This window comes from Protomyctophum bolini, assembly GCF_963924005.1.
Source record: "Protomyctophum bolini genome assembly, chromosome: 12".
Lineage (NCBI taxonomy): Eukaryota > Metazoa > Chordata > Actinopteri > Myctophiformes > Myctophidae > Protomyctophum > Protomyctophum bolini.
In genome coordinates this window covers 9,874,169-9,891,494 of record NC_137873.1, presented here as the reverse complement: position 1 = coordinate 9,891,494, position 17,326 = coordinate 9,874,169, and the positions used below count along the sequence as shown (strand labels likewise).

The 17,326-nt window shown below is 37.8% G+C and overlaps 1 long non-coding RNA gene across 1 annotated transcript; it reads right to left on the bottom strand.

Annotated features, from left to right (window-relative positions):
* Positions 1–15,062: 15,062 nt before the first annotated feature.
* On the bottom strand, positions 15,063–15,758 carry LOC308325210. Its single transcript, XR_013965015.1, has 3 exons — positions 15,670–15,758; positions 15,511–15,580; positions 15,063–15,182 (listed from the first exon to the last, which is right to left on the bottom strand). It is a non-coding gene; the product is annotated as an uncharacterized lncRNA (long non-coding RNA).
* Positions 15,759–17,326: the final 1,568 nt, after the last annotated feature.

Genomic DNA, 17,326 nt, shown 5'->3' with positions numbered 1-17,326 from the left:
GGGAGAGAGGAGGACACGTAGCTCATGAGTTTACCTTCTTCGATGTGTTATCCTGCATGGACTTAAGTTATTTAAACAAAGGAAAGGAAAGGAAAATGAGTGATAGTTTTGAACCAAATGGACCCTCACAGGTTAATGTACACATGAACACATGGATATGGGTCCATCTGCACTCTTAAGAGTGCAGATGTTCCATTAATGTTCCATTAAAGTCAGTGAGCTTCCCAAACCCTATTCCTTAGTTTCCCAAAACAGGGACCCATATGCGGGTCGCACACCAATTTGTATGGGTCGTGAGTAAATTCCCCCTTTTGTTGTTTTTGTTTCCAACCTGTATATATTTTGTATTATTATAAAGAGATGATACGCATGGAAGAATGGTGGTTCTTTAATGCATTTTGACCTGAGATCAGATTCCAAAAATGTCTTAAATCCTGACAGTTTAAAAAAATAGCAGACCTACAAGCTCGTAGATCTGCTATTTTTCAAGCTTGTAGTGCTTTTAGGTCTGCTATTGAACACTCTTTTTTTAACCTGACCAATAACAGTAGCTTATCTGTCCAATACTTTTTGCCTAACCAATAACATTAGCCTCTGTCTAATACATGTTTTAATTTTATTATAAGAGGTCTTTAATACAAATACAATATTGAAATAAGAATACCATAGCAGCATACTGGGCTCAACATTGAGTTTGCAATCACAGAAGAACTACCATCAAAACATTAAATTATAACAAGTTATAGTTGGTACAATATATATATAGCACATACCTGTAAGAACAGACGAATAAAACACATATTTGTAGTTGGAACTGGTCCACTGCTTCCTCAGACTGTCTGTGGTTAACACAACACAAACAGTAAAGTCACTTTATTTTCGTGCAAAAAGAATAACACTGCGTGACGTCATCACTAGTCCCCGTGATAAACCAAAAGCTGTTTACAAAAAGATTCATTGCTCTCAGATAATATTATCATAATGACCCAACGTCATATGTATATTAGACACTGTATGCTTCAATTTACAGCTGAAATGAACACTCTTTCATAACAAAAACATAAAATAACATCACAGCGTTTTCAAAGAGCCGCCTCACCTCATAGGAACACGGAATCCACTGAGGTAGCTACGGTAACACCACTAGGACATACAGAGCGGCAGCTACGGGAACACCACTAGGACAAACAGTGTGATATGCAGTGAACCAAAGTGCTATATAAATTATCTTAGTTTGCAACAACAAAACAATGTCTGGTACTGCTCAATAAGGGGCAAATGAACAACTCAATTTAACTAACTATTTAACTCTGTTACACTGGGCACTTCAAAATAAAAGGTAGACCAAACGTACAACAAGTGTCAAAATAAATATATCCCAAAGCAATGTAAATAAACAAATAAAACCAGCAAGTGTCCCCGGCAGTTACAACAATATAGTGATGTTGTGTTTTAACAGTACACAATGAACATGATGGATCTAAAAACGAATCCACTAGAGAGATAGAGATATTACCCACCTGTCAGTTTCAGATCGGGACACAGAACTTGTAGCTTAGAGTAACAAACAGTAGTCCCTTCCTAACATTTGAGAATATATTTTGACCTCCCTCTGGAAAAAAATAAAAACAACCTTACCAAATTTCCATTGGGTTTTGTAGTCTCGTTGGTCTGCTGGTTAACGCAGCGCATTTGAGTTAGAACGTCCCGGGTTCGCAGCCGCAGTCAAGAACACGAGACCGCGGACCAAGGATTAAGGATCAATATAGAAATATATTTTACTCTCTGACTCTGAAGAAGACGCAAAACCGAAATAAAATCCATCCATCCATTGTTTTTCTTTTACTAGTCCCTCCAGCTGCTCTCATGACTCTCATATGCTCCGGGGAATCCCAACTAACTCTCAGACGACAGCTAGATGCATAGATGCATAGAGGCATATGTAACAGGGTGGGTGCTCTATAGCTAGGCTACGGCCCCACCATGTGGTCCCCGGATGGTACTGCCTCTGTAACTATATGCCTGTGGCAGCCGTGGCCTGATACTGGGAGGTCGCCGGTTCGAATCAGCGGTCCGACATTTTAAAATTACAACTGTTGAAGTGCCCTTGGACAAGGCATTGAACCACTAACATGAAATGTTCTATGAACAGGGCTTGGCTGTAAACAAGTATCTGAAGTATCCTGGGTAAACTTGATTTGCATGCATGTCTCCCCTGACTATCTGTTATGCACACTATCTGTGCGTGCGTGCGTGCGTGCGTGCGTGCGTGCGTGCGTGCGTGCGTGCACGTGTGATGTGTGACCACTATACAATCACATGTTAAAAAGAATACTGTTAGAAACCATTGTAAAAATACATCTGAATGCATTTCATGTCAAATGTAAAATGCGTGCGTGCGTGCGTGCGTGCGTGCGTGAGTGAGTGCGAGCGAGCGAGCGAGCGAGCGAGCGAGCGAGTGATGTGTGTACCATAATGCTTGCTCAGTGGGTGGGTCCGGGGGTCCGCGGGGGGTCCGCGGGGGTCCGCGAAGGGGTCCCCGGGCGTATCGGGAATCTCGTTGCGACCGGGCCGCCCTCGGGGACTCAGCCCCGTGCCCGGGTGGGGGTCCGCGGGGGTCCGCAGGGGGTCGCGAAGGGGTCCCCGGGCGTATCTCGGCCGTCTCTGGTCCGAAAGAAAGAAAGAAAGAATGAAAGAATAAATAAATAAATAATGAATTAAATAATGAATGAATGAATGAATGAATGAATGAATGAAGGAATGAATGAATGAATGAATAAATGAATAAATGAATAAATGAATAAAGAAAGAAAGAAAGAAAGAAAGAGAAAGAAAGAAAGAAAGAATAAATAAATAAATAATGAATTAAATAATGAATGAATGAATGAATAAATGAATGAATAAATGAATAAATAAATGAATAAATGAATAAAGAAAGAAAGAAAGAAAGAAAGAAAGAAAGAAAGAGAAAGAAAGAAAGAAAGAAAGAAAGAAAGAAAGAAAGAATAAATAAATAAATAATGAATTAAATAATGAATGAATGAATGAATGAATGAATGAATGAATAAATGAATAAATAAATGAATAAATGAATAAATGAATAAAGAAAGAAAGAAAGAAAGAAAGAAAGAGAAAGAAAGAAAGAAAGAAAGAAAGAATAAATAAATAAATAATGAATTAAATAATGAATTAATGAATGAATGAATGAATAAATGAATAAATGAATAAAAAAATGAATAAATGAATAAATAATGAATTAAAGAATGAATAAATGAATAAATGAATAAATGAATAAATGAATAAATGAATAAATTAATAAATTAATAAAGAAAGAAAGAAAGAAAGAAAGAAAGAAAGAAAGAATGAAAGAATAAAAAAATAAAAAAATAATGAATGAATGAATGAATGAATGAATGAATAAATGAATAAATAATGAATTAAAGAATGAATGAATGAATGAATAAAGGAATAAATGAATAAATGAATAAATGAATAAAAAATGAATAAATGAATAAATAATGAATTAAAGAATGAATAAATGAATAAATGAATAAATGAATAAATGAATAAATGAATAAATTAATAAATTAATAAAGAAAGAAAGAAAGAAAGAAAGAAAGAAAGAATGAAAGAATAAAAAAATAAAAAAATAATGAATGAATGAATGAATGAATGAATAAATGAATAAATAATGAATTCAAGAATGAATGAATGAATGAATGAATAAATGAATAAATAAATGAATAAATGAATAAAGAAAGAAAGAGAAAGAAAGAAAGAAAGAAAGAAAGAAAGAATAAATAAATAAATAATGAATTAAAGAATGAATGAATGAATGAATGAATGAATGAATGAATAAATAATGAATTAAAGAATGAATAAATGAATAAATGAATAAAGAAAGAAAGAAAGAAAGAAAGAATAAATAAATGAATAATGAATGAATGAATTAATTAATAAATAAATGAATAAATGAATAAATAATGAATTAAAGAATGAATAAATGAATAAATGAATAAATGAATAAATAAATGAATAAATGAATAAAGAAAGAAAGAGAAAGAAAGAAAGAAAGAAAGAAAGAAAGAAAGAATAAATAAATAAATAATGAATTAAAGAATGAATGAATGAATGAATGAATGAATGAATGAATAAATAATGAATTAAAGAATGAATAAATGAATAAATGAATAAAGAAAGAAAGAAAGAAAGAATAAATAAATAAATAATGAATGAATTAAATAATGAATGAATGAATGAATAAATGAATGAATAAATGAATAAATAAATGAATAAATGAATAAAGAAAGAAAGAAAGAAAGAAAGAAAGAAAGAAAGAGAAAGAAAGAAAGAAAGAATAAAAAAATAAATAATGAATTAAATAATGAATGAATGAATGAATAAATGAATGAATAAATGAATAAATAAATGAATAAATGAATAAAGAAAGAAAGAAAGAAAGAAAGAAAGAAAGAAAGAGAAAGAAAGAAAGAAAGAAAGAAAGAAAGAAAGAATAAATAAATAAATAATGAATTAAATAATGAATGAATGAATGAATGAATGAATGAATGAATAAATGAATAAATAAATGAATAAATGAATAAATGAATAAAGAAAGAAAGAAAGAAAGAAAGAAAGAGAAAGAAAGAAAGAAAGAAAGAAAGAAAGAATAAATAAATAAATAATGAATTAAATAATGAATGAATGAATGAATGAATGAATAAATGAATAAATGAATAAAAAAATGAATAAATGAATAAATAATGAATTAAAGAATGAATAAATGAATAAATGAATAAATGAATAAATGAATAAATGAATAAAGAAAGAAAGAAAGAAAGAAAGAAAGAAAGAATGAAAGAATAAAAAAATAAAAAAATAATGAATGAATGAATGAATGAATGAATGAATAAATGAATAAATAATGAATTAAAGAATGAATGAATGAATGAATAAATGAATAAATGAATAAATGAATAAATGAATAAAAAATGAATAAATGAATAAATAATGAATTAAAGAATGAATAAATGAATAAATGAATAAATGAATAAATGAATAAATGAATAAATTAATAAATTAATAAAGAAAGAAAGAAAGAAAGAAAGAAAGAAAGAATGAAAGAATAAAAAAATAAAAAAATAATGAATGAATGAATGAATGAATGAATAAATGAATAAATAATGAATTCAAGAATGAATGAATGAATGAATGAATAAATGAATAAATAAATGAATAAATGAATAAAGAAAGAAAGAGAAAGAAAGAAAGAAAGAAAGAATAAATAAATAAATAATGAATTAAAGAATGAATGAATGAATGAATGAATGAATGAATGAATAAATAATGAATTAAAGAATGAATAAATGAATAAATGAATAAAGAAAGAAAGAAAGAAAGAAAGAATAAATAAATGAATAATGAATGAATGAATTAATTAATAAATAAATGAATAAATGAATAAATAATGAATTAAAGAATGAATAAATGAATAAATGAATAAATGAATAAATAAATGAATAAATGAATAAAGAAAGAAAGAGAAAGAAAGAAAGAAAGAAAGAAAGAAAGAAAGAATAAATAAATAAATAATGAATTAAAGAATGAATGAATGAATGAATGAATGAATGAATGAATAAATAATGAATTAAAGAATGAATAAATGAATAAATGAATAAAGAAAGAAAGAAAGAAAGAATAAATAAATAAATAATGAATGAATGAATTAATTAATAAATAAATGAATAAATGAATAAATAATGAATTAAAGAATGAATAAATGAATAAATGAATAAATGAATAAAGAAAGAAAGAAAGAAAGAAAGAAAGAAAGAAAGAAAGAATAAATAAATAAATAATGAATTAAAGAATGAATGAATGAATGAATTAATAAATGAATAAATGAATAAATAATGAATTAAAGAATGAATAAATGAATAAATGAATAAATGAATAAATGAATAAAAAAAGAAAGAAAGAAAGAAAGAAAGAAAGAAAGAAAGAAAGAAAGAAAGAAAGAATAAATAAATAAATAATGAATTAAAGAATGAATGAATGAATGAATTAATAAATGAATAAATGAATAAATAATGAATTAAAGAATGAATAAATGAATAAATGAATAAATGAATAAATGAATAAATGAATAAATAAAAAAAGAAAGAAAGAAAGAAAGAAAGAATGAAAGAATAAAAAAATAATGAATTAAAGAATGAATGAATGAATGAATGAATGAATGAATAAATGAATAAATGAATAAATGAATAAATATATGAATAAATGAATAAATAAAGAATAAAAAAATAATGAATAATGAATTAAAGAATGAATAAATGAATAAATGAATAAATGAATAAATGAATAAATGAATAAATGAATAAATAAAGAATAAATAAATAAATAAATAATGAATTAAAGAATGAATAATGAATTAAAGAATGAATAATGAATTAAAGAATGAATAAATGAATAAATGAATAAATGAATAAATGAATAAAGAAAGAAAGAAAGAAAGAAAGAAAGAAAGAAAAGAATAAAGAAAGAAAGAAAGAAAATATTGATTGTCGGTGTGGTTTGTTTGTTTGTGGGTGTGGCTTGATTGATTGTGGGCGTGTTTTGTTTGTTTGTGGGTGTGGCTTGATTGATTGCGGGTGTGGCTTGTTTGTGGGTGTGGCTTGATTGATTGTGGTTGTGTTTTGTTTGTTTGTGGGTGTGGCTTGATTGATTGCGGGTGTGGCTTGTTTGTGGGTGTGGCTTGATTGATTGCGGGTGTGGCTTGTTTGTGGGTGTGGCTTGATTGATTGTGGGTGTGGCTTAATTGTTTGTGGGTGTGGCTTAATTGTTTGTGGGTGTGGTTTGTTTGTGGGCGTGGCTTGATTGTTTGTGGGAGTGGCTTTATTGTTTGTGGGTGTGGTTTGTTTGTTTGTGGGTGTGGCTTGTTTGTTTGTGGGTGTGGCGTTTGCGGGTGTGGCTTGATTGTTTGTGGGTGTGGCTTGTTTGTTTGTGGGTGTGGCGTTTGCGGGTGTGGCTTGATTGTTTGTGGGTGTGGCTTGATTGTTTGTGGGTGTGGCTTGTTTGTGGGTGTGGCTTGTTTGTTTGTGGGTGTGGCTTGTTTTTTGTGGGTGTGGCTTGATTGTTTGTGGGTGTGGCTTGATTGTTTGTGGGCGTGTCTTGATTGTTTGTGGGAGTGGCTTTATTGTTTGTGGTTGTGGTTTGTTTGTTTGTGGGTGTGGCTTGTTTGTTTGTGGGTGTGGCTTGATTGTTTGTGGGTGTGACTTGTTTGTTTGTGGGAGTGGCTTTGTTGTTTGTGGGTGTGGCTTGATTGTTTGTGGGTGTGGCTTGATTGTTTGTGGGTGTGGCTTGATTGTTTGTGGGCGTGTCTTGATTGTTTGTGGGAGTGGCTTGTTTGTGGGTGTGGCTTAATTGTTTGTGGGTGTGGCTTGATTGTTTGTGGGCGTGGCTTGATTGTTTGTGGGAGTGGCTTTATTGTTTGTGGTTGTGGTTTGTTTGTTTGTGGGTGTGGCTTGTTTGTTTGTGGGTGTGGCTTGATTGTTTGTGGGTGTGACTTGTTTGTTTGTGGGAGTGGCTTTGTTGTTTGTGGGTGTGGCTTGATTGTTTGTGGGTGTGGCTTGATTGTTTGTGGGTGTGGCTTGATTGTTTGTGGGCGTGTCTTGATTGTTTGTGGGAGTGGCTTGTTTGTGGGTGTGGCTTAATTGTTTGTGGGTGTGGCTTGATTGTTTGTGGGTGTGGCTTGATTGTTTGTGGGTGTGGTTTGTTTGTTTGTGGGCGTGTCTTGATTGTGGGCGTAGCATGTTTGTTTGTGGGAGTGGCTTGTTTGTGGGTGTGGCTTGATTGTTTGTGGGAGTGGCTTGATTGTTTGTGGGTGTGGCTTAATTGTTTGTGGGTGTGGTTTGTTTGTGGGCGTGGCTTGATTGTTTGTGGGAGTGGCTTTATTGTTTGTGGGTGTGGTTTGTTTGTTTGTGGGTGTGGCTTGTTTGTTTGTGGGTGTGGCTTGATTGTTTGTGGGTGTGACTTGTTTGTTTGTGGGAGTGGCTTTGTTGTTTGTGGGTGTGGCTTGATTGTTTGTGGGCGTGTCTTGATTGTTTGTGGGAGTGGCTTGTTTGTGGGTGTGGCTGTGTGACTTGTTTGTTTGTTGGAGTGGCTTGTTTGTTTGTGGGTGTGGCTTGATTGTTTGTGGGCGTGTCTTGATTGTTTGTTGGTGTGGCTTGATTGTTTGTGGGTGTGGCTTGATTGTTTGTGGGCGTGTCTTGATTGTTTGTGGGAGTGGCTTGTTTGTGGGTGTGGCTTAATTGTTTGTGGGTGTGGCTTGATTGTTTGTGGGTGTGGCTTGATTGTTTGTAGGTGTGGTTTGTTTGTTTGTGGGCGTGTCTTGATTGTGGGCGTAGCATGTTTGTTTGTGGGTGTGGCTTGATTGTTTGTGGGAGTGGCTTGTTTGTGGGTGTGGCTGTGTGACTTGTTTGTTTGTGGGAGTGGCTTGTTTGTTTGTGGGTGTGGCTTGATTGTTTGTGGGTGTGGCTTGATAGGTCTCTACAGCGTAGGACGTAATGTAGGTCTCTAAAGCGTAGGACGTAGGTCTCTAAAGCGTAGGACGTAGGTCTCTAAAGCGTAGGACGTAGGTCTCTAAAGCGTAGGACGTAGGTCTCTACTGCGTAGGACGTAACACAGGACGTAGGTCTCTACAGCGTAGGACGTAACGTAGGTCTCTAAAGCGTAGGACGTAGGTCTCTACAGCATAGGACGTAGATCTCTAAAGCGTAGGACGTAACGCAGGACGTAGGTCTCTACAGCGTAGGACGTAATGTAGGTCTCTAAAGCGTAGGACGTAGGTCTCTAAAGCGTAGGACGTAGGTCTCTAAAGCGTAGGACGTAGGTCTCTACAGCGTAGGACGTAGATCTCTAAAGCGTAGGACGTAACGCAGGACGTAGGTCTCTACAGCGTAGGACGTAATGTAGGTCTCTAAAGCGTAGGACGTAGGTCTCTAAAGCGTAGGACGTAGGTCTCTAAAGCGTAGGACGTAGGTCTCTACAGCGTAGGACGTAACGCAGGACGTAGGTCTCTACAGCGTAGGACGTAACGTAGGTCTCTAAAGCGTAGGACGTAGGTCTCTACAGCGTAGGACGTAGGTCTCTAAAGCGTAGGACGTAGGTCTCTACAGCGTAGGACGTAGATCTCTACAGCGTAGGACGTAACGCAGGACGTAGGTCTCTAAAGCGTAGGACGTAACGTAGATCTCTAAAGCGTAGGACGTAAGTCTCTAAAGCGTAGGACGTAACGCAGGACGTAGGTCTCTACAGCGTAGGACGTAATGTAGGTCTCTAAAGCGTAGGACGTAGGTCTCTAAAGCGTAGGACGTAGGTCTCTACAGCATAGGACGTAGATCTCTAAAGCGTAGGACGTAACGCAGGACGTAGGTCTCTACAGCGTAGGACGTAATGTAGGTCTCTAAAGCGTAGGACGTAGGTCTCTAAAGCGTAGGACGTAGGTCTCTAAAGCGTAGGACGTAGGTCTCTAAAGCGTAGGACGTAGGTCTCTACTGCGTAGGACGTAACACAGGACGTAGGTCTCTACAGCGTAGGACGTAACGTAGGTCTCTAAAGCGTAGGACGTAGGTCTCTACAGCATAGGACGTAGATCTCTAAAGCGTAGGACGTAACGCAGGACGTAGGTCTCTACAGCGTAGGACGTAATGTAGGTCTCTAAAGCGTAGGACGTAGGTCTCTAAAGCGTAGGACGTAGGTCTCTAAAGCGTAGGACGTAGGTCTCTACAGCGTAGGACGTAACGCAGGACGTAGGTCTCTACAGCGTAGGACGTAACGTAGGTCTCTAAAGCGTAGGACGTAGGTCTCTACAGCGTAGGACGTAGGTCTCTAAAGCGTAGGACGTAGGTCTCTACAGCGTAGGACGTAGATCTCTACAGCGTAGGACGTAACGCAGGACGTAGGTCTCTAAAGCGTAGGACGTAACGTAGATCTCTAAAGCGTAGGACGTAAGTCTCTAAAGCGTAGGACGTAACGCAGGACGTAGGTCTCTACAGCGTAGGACGTAATGTAGGTCTCTAAAGCGTAGGACGTAGGTCTCTAAAGCGTAGGACGTAGGTCTCTACAGCATAGGACGTAGATCTCTAAAGCGTAGGACGTAACGCAGGACGTAGGTCTCTACAGCGTAGGACGTAATGTAGGTCTCTAAAGCGTAGGACGTAGGTCTCTAAAGCGTAGGACGTAGGTCTCTAAAGCGTAGGACGTAGGTCTCTACAGCGTAGGACGTAACGCAGGACGTAGGTCTCTACAGCGTAGGACGTAACGTAGGTCTCTAAAGCGTAGGACGTAGGTCTCTACAGCGTAGGACGTAGGTCTCTAAAGCGTAGGACGTAGGTCTCTACAGCGTAGGACGTAGATCTCTACAGCGTAGGACGTAACGCAGGACGTAGGTCTCTAAAGCGTAGGACGTAACGTAGATCTCTAAAGCGTAGGACGTAAGTCTCTAAAGCGTAGGACGTAACGCAGGACGTAGGTCTCTACAGCGTAGGACGTAATGTAGGTCTCTAAAGCGTAGGACGTAGGTCTCTAAAGCGTAGGACGTAGGTCTCTAAAGCGTAGGACGTAGGTCTCTACAGCGTAGGACGTAACGCAGGACGTAGGTCTCTACAGCGTAGGACGTAACGTAGGTCTCTAAAGCGTAGGACGTAAGTCTCTAAAGCGTAGGACGTAACGCAGGACGTAGGTCTCTACAGCGTAGGACGTAATGTAGGTCTCTAAAGCGTAGGACGTAGGTCTCTAAAGCGTAGGACGTAGGTCTCTACAGCGTAGGACGTAACGCAGGACGTAGGTCTCTACAGCGTAGGACGTAACGTAGGTCTCTAAAGCGTAGGACGTAGGTCTCTAAAGCGTAGGACGTAGGTCTCTAAAGCGTAGGACGTAGGTCTCTAAAGCGTAGGACGTAGGTCTCTACTGCGTAGGACGTAACGCAGGACGTAGGTCTCTACAGCGTAGGACGTAACGTAGGTCTCTAAAGCGTAGGACGTAGGTCTCTACAGCATAGGACGTAGATCTCTAAAGCGTAGGACGTAACGCAGGACGTAGGTCTCTACAGCGTAGGACGTAATGTAGGTCTCTAAAGCGTAGGACGTAGGTCTCTAAAGCGTAGGACGTAGGTCTCTACAGCGTAGGACGTAACGCAGGACGTAGGTCTCTACAGCGTAGGACGTAACGTAGGTCTCTAAAGCGTAGGACGTAGGTCTCTACAGCGTAGGACGTAGGTCTCTAAAGCGTAGGACGTAGGTCTCTACAGCGTAGGACGTAGATCTCTACAGCGTAGGACGTAACGCAGGACGTAAGTCTCTAAAGCGTAGGACGTAACGCAGGACGTAGGTCTCTACAGCGTAGGACGTAATGTAGGTCTCTAAAGCGTAGGACGTAGGTCTCTAAAGCGTAGGACGTAGGTCTCTAAAGCGTAGGACGTAGGTCTCTACAGCGTAGGACGTAACGCAGGACGTAGGTCTCTACAGCGTAGGACGTAACGTAGGTCTCTAAAGCGTAGGACGTAAGTCTCTAAAGCGTAGGACGTAACGCAGGACGTAGGTCTCTACAGCGTAGGACGTAATGTAGGTCTCTAAAGCGTAGGACGTAGGTCTCTAAAGCGTAGGACGTAGGTCTCTACAGCGTAGGACGTAACGCAGGACGTAGGTCTCTACAGCGTAGGACGTAACGTAGGTCTCTAAAGCGTAGGACGTAGGTCTCTAAAGCGTAGGACGTAGATCTCTAAAGCATAGGACGTAAGTCTCTAAAGCGTAGGACGTAACGCAGGACGTAGGTCTCTACAGCGTAGGACGTAACGTAGGTCTCTAAAGCATAGGACGTAGGTCTCTAAAGCGTAGGACGTAGGTCTCTAAAGCGTAGGACGTAGGTCTCTACAGCGTAGGACGTAACGCAGGACGTAGGTCTCTACAGCGTAGGACGTAGGTCTCTAAAGCGTAGGACGTAGGTCTCTACAGCGTAGGACGTAACGCAGGACGTAGGTCTCTACAGCGTAGGACGTAGGTCTCTAAAGCGTAGGACGTAGGTCTCTACAGCGTAGGACGTAACGCAGGACGTAGGTCTCTACAGCGTAGGACGTAACGTAGGTCTCTAAAGCATAGGACGTAGGTCTCTAAAGCGTAGGACGTAGGTCTCTAAAGCGTAGGACGTAGGTCTCTACAGCGTAGGACGTAACGCAGGACGTAGGTCTCTACAGCGTAGGACGTAGGTCTCTAAAGCGTAGGACGTAGGTCTCTACAGCGTAGGACGTAACGCAGGACGTAGGTCTCTACAGCGTAGGACGTAGGTCTCTAAAGCGTAGGACGTAGGTCTCTACAGCGTAGGACGTAACGCAGGACGTAGGTCTCTACAGCGTAGGACGTAACGTAGGTCTCTAAAGCATAGGACGTAGGTCTCTAAAGCGTAGGACGTAGGTCTCTACAGCGTAGGACGTAACGCAGGACGTAGGTCTCTACAGCGTAGGACGTAGGTCTCTAAAGCGTAGGACGTAGGTCTCTACAGCGTAGGACGTAACGCAGGACGTAGGTCTCTACAGCGTAATAACGTTTGAACTGGGGACCCTGACAAGAACTTGGGATGCATTCCCTTTTGCTTGACTCCCGGTTCCACAGGAATAGGCCTATTTATATAGTGAAATAACCATCCATCATTTCCCATTTTTGTCTTGATCAGTGTTTGAACATGAAGTTTTATAGTAGGCTATTCTTCAATAGTATGCATTGCAATTATTTGAAAACCGTGTATTCATATTTGATGGCGTGCATGGTAAATAATTGGATGGCCAAAACACATTTATGTTTTATGTTTTACTTTTGGCTGTCTGCCACTGTAAGAGATTTCACTGTACTATTACAGTAAATTACTGGCAGCACTGACGCCCGCAATTTACTGTTATTTTACAGTACATCTACTGTAATTCATTTTACAGTAGATAAGCGTAGGACGTAAGTCTCTAAAGCTGTATATAACTGTAAATTAAATGTGGGCCTATGGTAATTTAACAGCATACAGTATTTTGAAATGCAGTAAAAATACAGTATAACTATGGGTTTTACTGTCATTTTACAGTATGTTCCAGTATGCATGTTTTCAATAAAATGTAATAAAAATTAAATTATTGATATACAACTAATACAAAACACACAGGTATAGATATTCAACACAGTTGGTTTATTATTAAAGCTGCTATTCAACAATAGTCTCCATTAAAACTTTTTTCTATTATTTTAAATGCAATCAATAATAAATGACAGACTGACTGACAGACTCATGCATGGGTAGACAATGAGCAAACAGTCTCAATTAACCCCCCAAAAAAACAATAAATAAAAGATAAACAGTTTAAATTAACAAACTGTCATTTAAAATCCTGAATGACAGGACATGGCAAAAACGGCATCTGCATTATAATGCAATATTAATACAGCAGCATCAATAAGAATATTTTAACAGCATTGTATCAGTCTAGCCAACATGCAAAATACTTAACATGAGAGGTAACAGCATCATCTGCGTCATACGCAATATTAATATGCAGCATCAATACAATCATTTTAACAGCAGTGCATCACAGTTGAAGTGCAAATACTTAACATGAAAGGGAGACATTGGGAAGCGATGGAGAAAGGAAGAGGCCTTGGCTTGGTTTGCATCGCGTGGCTCAATCAGGAGTGCCTGTAAAAATATATATATATATATTGAGCAAAACAATGTAGCTGCTAAATACATTTAAAAAGGTTCAAAATGAAAAACTTTGAAAGGAGGTATATAATAGAGGTTGCACACCAGTAGTGTAGAGTTACAGACAATGTTGCAGTCAGGTAACAAGTGCCAACCTATAGATCTAAAAGGGCCATTCATCTGGTTTTAAAAAGGCTATTGTGTATTCTGGTATACTTGTATATTCTAGAATGTCAAATTCCCAGCTCCTCAAGAGTGATGAGACTCACCTGCTGTTTGTGTGGGTGGTACACAGTAGGGGAGGTACACAATTTGGGTGTATATTGATAAATAATATTTTAAATATTTATAAAATGGATATTTTTCATTTAGAAGTGGTTTCCTCCCGGCAGCAGATATATATACAATATATCTGAGCTTGGATTACCTATGATGTTTACACCAGCAATAGATACCTTTGAATGAATTCCAGGGTTCTGGAGGCCTCGTCTTGGTACTTGAAGTTGAAAACACCAAAAACAGCAACTCCTGACCCGAATGCCCTCATAGATCACGTGTCCCTCAACACTGATCATCCACTGGCTGTTTGTCATGGACTCATTCCCTGTTAAATAGTAAATACAAGGTTTGAAATTAGATTGAGACTACAGAAGTATAAAAGTATAAAATAGCAGATCTACAAGCTTACAATGCATCACACTGTGGCGTTTTGTACTGTCAGTGTGTAGATTGCATATATGCATTAGAGGTTTGGTATAAAAAAAAGCCAAACAAACAACATTTTACACAACACTGATGATACTGCTGTGAAACAAGTCTATGAATCTACCTATAAAGGTTTAATCTGAAACACAATATTATTCAATGAAGTTTATGTAGTGTGCGTGGGTACCTGCATCTCTCTCAGCTACGGGTCCTTTGTTAGCCTGAAAACCATTGAAGAGCCCTAATCTTTACCATTACCACTGCTGTTGGGAGGAAACCTCATAACTCCATTTTTGAGGTTTAGTAGTAAAAAGTGCTTTGGACAAAAACTCTTAACTTCTTTGGACCCACAAAATGTCTGCTAAAGCAACTAACTCCACCACCTCTCCCCCTCTCATGGAAGTAATTGACATACAGTTACAACACCAACTTTGATGAGGCTGTATTGCTTTGTTTTAAAAATATAAGGTTTTCTTAATTTCCATTTCCTGGAAAATGAACATTTTGGAGTTATGAGGTTTCCTCCCGGCAGCAGAGATATATACAATATATCTGAGCTTGGATTACCTATGATGTTTACACCAGCAATAGATACCTTTGAATGAATTCCAGGGTTCTGGAGGCCTCGTCTTGGTACTTGAGGTTGAAAATGTAGAACACCGCAAACAGTGCAGCAACTCCTGACCCGAATGCCCTCACAGATCACGTGCCCCTCAACGCTGATCATCCACTGGCTGTATTTACTATTTACAGGGAATGAGTCCATGACAAACAGAGTTTGAAATTAGATTGAGACTACAGAAGTAGTTACTATCATGCACGTTCATTTGATTACATTTTAATATTTCTCAAAAACATGAAAAATGGCAGTTGCTTGGTTTGCAAGGTGGATCTGTAGAAGGGCAGGAAATACATATGGAACAGAAGACTCTCCCTACTTTTCATTTCAGTTTCAGTTGAGCAAGATGTATCTTCACTTAAAATACAATTAAGGCATGGCATCTTCACATGAAGGTTCTATGATTGCCTCATTTTACACAAAGGGCATTTTTTTTACACAAAAATACATACCAAGCAGAACAAGTCGAGGACTGGCTGGTAGGATGAATTGTCTCTCGACGTCAGCACTTGTGTTAGACCACTGAAAAGTTAAAATAAATTAGGACAAAAATAATAATGTTGTAGCATGTGTACAATCACAATATTGAACAATAATTGATCAATACTCACATTAGCCAAAATCAGCAGTCCATCTTGGCTTTCTCCTAAATGGGTTGTAAGAAGCTGAATTACAAGAGTCAAATCCCCATCCAAGCCCTGGGAAAAATTATACACTTTAAATGTTCTGTATGTTTGGAAATGTCTTTGACATCTGCAGGATGAACACACTTAAAAGAAGCATTGGGTGTGCAACTGTGGGTCCTCATGTGCCTCACGTTAACATATCAAAGCAAGAATATGTACACATATCACATGATATCATCTTGCTCACGTATTGATGTTTCAGAAATTGTTAAAGTAGGTTAGATTTGCCAAAGTGGGCAAAGTAAGTTGTGTAGCTTGAGCAATGTTGCTAGCAGCTAGCAGATGTTTAAAACTTACAAATATAGACTGTAGGCAACTTGCTTACCTTAATATCAGTCTGATTTTCTTCTTAGATTATCAGTCTTCTTTCTGCTTCTTCTTTTGTTGTGTTGTTTTGTTAATTTGCTTGGCAAAAAACTGTTGGCTAAAAAGATTACAGAAGGCTCCTTCACTGCATGGCCAACAACAATCAACTGAACTTTGAAGGGAAAACCTGGGTGTGGCCTATTTCCATGTGGCTTTGCATAAAATACTGCATTCTACTGTTAAATTACAGTCTCTAGTAAAATAACGGCATAAGCTGTGAACTGAATGGTCCCTCGGCTATAGACCCTTGTACTGGAGAAGTATATAGTACTCTGACATGCAACAGCAGAGAGAGAGGGGGGGGGACATGCGTCACCATTCAATCCATTGAATTGAGCACAGCTGACAGCAATCAGACTAGCTCAGAACTGGGAATGAGTATTTTGGTTTATATTTCTTTAAAAAATCATAACTTTTGACAGGAATGTGCTAGAGACTTACTTTCTTTTTTGACAGACTCATAAATTATGAGGGTAGACTGACATATGTCAGAATTGTAAAGTTTTGTCAAATCGTCTTAGAGATAATCATAAATATGTATCTACAGGGAAAAGTAATGGTCGAAAACTAAATCAAACACCAGATTATTGATCAGCGTGTCGCCCTGAACGCATCAATATAAATCTCCTCACACACAGACTTACTGTTCTCTAACCCTAACCCAGCCACCAAAACGTGCTAGGGTTAGGGTTATGGTTGCCGAGGTCGTAGAGCAAAACCGAGACCAGATTCTTGATCAGCTCGTTGCTCTGAAAACACCAATATAAGTTTCCTCCCACACGGACATACGGTTCTCTTAATTGATTAGGGTTACAGGTTCGCTATCTCGCTTAATAACTCGAAAACGATAAGAAGTTGGATTCCGATTTCGAGATATGTTGTTCAGTTTTTTTAGACGAACAAGGGGATATCTTGTTTGTCCCGGTACGCCACTCCTAAGTTGGCTTCCTCCACTTTCGGAAGGTACATATAGGTGTACAACCTAACACCATACTGAAGGAAGATCTGAAATTTTGAAAAGTGTCGTACCAGGACAAACAAGATATCCACTTGATCGTCTCGAAAAACTGAACAACATATATACAAATTAGACCCCAAGTCCTTATCGTTGTGGAGTTATTGAGAGGGAAAGATTGCCCGCTTTTGCAGTCTTTTTGCTGATCTTTGACCTTTATCAGTGGCCTAAAAAATCAGGCCCGGTGCCATTACATCCGGC